General features: G+C 34.7%; 1 long non-coding RNA gene across 1 annotated transcript; it reads left to right on the top strand.

Moving 5' to 3' along the window:
• The first annotated feature begins 210 nt into the window (after positions 1-210).
• LOC118157795 lies at positions 211-2,670 on the top strand. The gene is made up of 2 exons (XR_004746728.1): positions 211-510; positions 2,084-2,670. It is a non-coding gene; the product is annotated as an uncharacterized LOC118157795 (long non-coding RNA).
• Positions 2,671-3,534: the final 864 nt, after the last annotated feature.

Genomic DNA, 3,534 nt, shown 5'->3' with positions numbered 1-3,534 from the left:
CACGAATCAAATAAACACATTTCACATAATGAGGGAGAACATGAAGGAATTGGAAACTATGCAGGTGGCTAGGGTGGAACTGAAGACTGAAGTGTAAAGGGTGAGATCAAAAATAATATAGGAGAGTGGAGGCACCAGGCACGGAAATTATGGAATTGCAAAATTTCATTATCTTTCTGCACTTAGTGTATATGACTTCTGATAAAGTTGATGAGATTGACTAGGTGATAATATTGCAGGGATTTTTTTTTTTAATTATTGCTTTAGAATGCAATAGGTTTTGTCACATTTAAGGCTGGAAGTTAATTTACCTATCTTAAGGAATGTGAGAGTGGACAGCTTTCTATGTTCTTATTCAGACCTAGGTGCTGAAGAACTTTTTTTTCTTCTTTTCAGATATTGAAAAATATCACTTGGTATGCTGAGCGTGTTTTAACAGAGATCTCACTTGGTAGCCTCCTGATACTAGTTGTGATAAGAACCATCCAGTACAACATGACACAGACAAGGGTAAGAGTTACGTGTAGTGCTTAAGTACACAGCGTGGGTTTCTGACTTCAACAGTGTGATTTCAGTTTCAAACAGGGTGTGGGATTTTTCTGCATTCTGTTGCAACCAGTTGGCATCTGAAGCTACAAGAGGGAAGCAAAGGGGAAGAACAGTCATATTAACTAAGCACAATATTAAGTGGTTCTGAACTTGCAACACAATTTCTGTATTATCATTCAATTCATTGAATAGCATTTGCTAAAGTCCATAATTCAGGTACAGAATTCTCATCTTCAGATGAGAAAGAAAAGTTCCTTTGGCTGATGAGATGAAATGATTCCTCATAGATTCTTTGCCTCTATCCAATTACTGAGAAATTAGAATTCCAGGTCTATTTGTTGTTAGTGTTTTTATGAAGTAGGACAGTGGCTGAGTTGTTAGACCTTTTTAAGCTGTCACAGAGCAAAACTTCTTCAGCTTCATATCAAATTGGTTTTGTGCATTTTTCGTGCATGTGGTTCTAAACCTTATCTTGAACGTATAAGCATGGTATTACCTACTCTTGAATATTTTCAACAGTTAAATGCACAGAAGTTTTTAGATGAAATAGAAAAAAATGTTTTAAATATATTTTAAATTGGAAAACTTAAGGATTTCACTTTTGTGATCACAATAATTAGGATAAGTGAGAAAGATCTTGACATATGTTCCTAGGATATGGAATCTGTTATGCTCAAATTTAAATGTATATTTTAGATCTGAGAATGGAAAATAAATCCCTTGTAGGGAATTGTTGTAATGTATAGAGGCTAGTCACCCTCATGACTCAAAATAATGTCTGAACGTTGCTGCATTTCTTTCCAAATCTGAATATAAAGTTGAAAATCCTGCTATTACTAATAATAAGTCATTACATGGATTTATTCTTTTTTTCCCTTTTTGAGCAATGGCCCAATCTATGTTTACTTGTCTGTGACCAAGATCAGTTGGTACTGAAGAGTCCCATCTGACTGTGTACTCTGAAGTTTGGTTCTATGAAAACCCTTGAATTTGATAGGGCCATCATTTAAATGCTTCTCTGGTCAAATGGTTTCAAGGATGGTAACAAGAGGAGCAGAAGTCTGAAGTGTCTTGTAGTAATAGTTGTAAGATGTATATATGGAATGGTTTCCATATATATGGAATGTTTTGAGAAGATTAGTAGGGAGATGAGTTATGAAGCAGAAAACTTTAGGATAAGACTACAAAATGGAGAGAGATAAATGGAGAGGTGGAGAATTTATTTCAATATGCTACATTTATGATATTTTTGTAAATTAATATTTCTTAAGATATGAAGACATACCCATATAGATATGCGTATACACATACACACTGAAATCTGTGTGAAATGACTCTTATAAACCTTATTATCTAAACAAAAAATATTTAAAATATCATCAAGTATATGCACTTTGCAGTTTTGCTATATGCTTTTGACCCCGTCCTTTAAAGCAACAGATATTAATATTTTGAGTGATTTCCTGCAATAAGTGACAGTATATATAAAAAAGGAGAGTTTGATGTGTTTTTTTTTCCTCTTCCTTTCTGACAGGACAAATATCTTCATACAAATTGTCTGGCCGCCTTAACAAATATGTCAGTGCAGTTCCGCTCTCTTCATCAGTATGCTGCTCAGAGGATCATCAGGTAAATATAAAACTTCTGAAATGGATTTCTCTTTAAACTCATCATTGGTAAAACTCAGGAGCAGACAAACTTGAATTTTATATGCCGTTAAAAGATACTGATGAACTAAATAGCTGAAATGGTATCTGAGTAGCTAGATAATATAGGAATAAAAAATTTTTGGATCTTTCCTGAATGTACAAAAATAATTAGTTTCTCTATTGCAGAAATTTTTTACTTCTGATTCTCATAACAAAATAGCACAGTAGCTGCTTTTAAACTAAAAGATTTTCAAGGATTTGTGTAAGTTGTGCATTTTTAGTCACGTATCACGTTATAAAAATGCACTGTTGTCTGTCAAGTACTATGCAGACTGGATTTTCAACTTACTTTACTTCTTCCTACACATTTGACAAAAGATTTATTTCTTAAGTCAGATGTAATGATTATTTTGTGATGGGGTGCTGCAAATATAGGCAATAAACCCTGCACTGATACTTTTTGTGATAAAGTTTATTAGCCTGTGTAGTAATGAATAGTCAGTCAATTGTAGAATGTACAGACAGTGTGCCAAAAATAAGTACATGATAATTGCGTGCCTGTATACTTTGTAAAGGACTCGGTTAACAAGAAACACATCTCATTCTTAAACCACTGCTATTTAGGATTTAATTCTCTCCTAGCCTCTTCTCTTTTGGAAATGCTTGGTTGCAAAAGTATTGACTGCTAATCAGGATGAATGCTTTCCATTGTTATCTTTTACCTGTTTGACACGCACAATCTTCTTGTAACCTGTGATAATGAGTGTTCAGAATTTGAGTTTGAGCTTTTTTTCTGCTGCATATTTCAGACCTTGTCTTAAGTACCTGTACTCCTCATGGACATGTACTGTTCAAAATTTAAACTCATGTGGTTCAAAGTAAACTCACCTGGATTATTTTAAGTAGGTGATGAAATGCGTCTGTGGTCTGCTAGCTTGCCAGAAAGTGGCAGCTGTCACTAGAGAAGCAGTAATGTCACAACTTTTACACATCTCATCTCAGCATTTTAACTCTGAAACATAAAAAGAGCCGTTATGTGCTGTGAGGCTCTTCCCTATACCAGCTTCTTCCAACCTCCTCACGTGAAGTTTTCACCATCTGTAACTATATCTTTGAAGTAGATTGACTCCATGGTGTTTGAGAGCCAGCTCAAGACCCGAGGGAGGCTGTGTAACCCAATTATCTTGCACTCCTTGTATGCAACATTTCAACATCTGTGAAGTTGGGGTGCCTTGTCATTTGTCTAGACATGCATAGTTGAAATGTGACTTTAATGTTGCTACTTGATTTTAGTTGTGAAATAATTGTGCTATTCTTATTGAAGGTATCATTCTGT

The sequence above is a fragment of the Oxyura jamaicensis genome, assembly GCF_011077185.1.
Source record: "Oxyura jamaicensis isolate SHBP4307 breed ruddy duck chromosome 11 unlocalized genomic scaffold, BPBGC_Ojam_1.0 oxy11_random_OJ72260, whole genome shotgun sequence".
In the NCBI taxonomy this organism is placed as follows: Eukaryota; Metazoa; Chordata; class Aves; order Anseriformes; family Anatidae; genus Oxyura; species Oxyura jamaicensis.
Note: the sequence above shows the minus strand (reverse complement) of the source record. Positions and strands in the feature narration are given on the sequence as shown.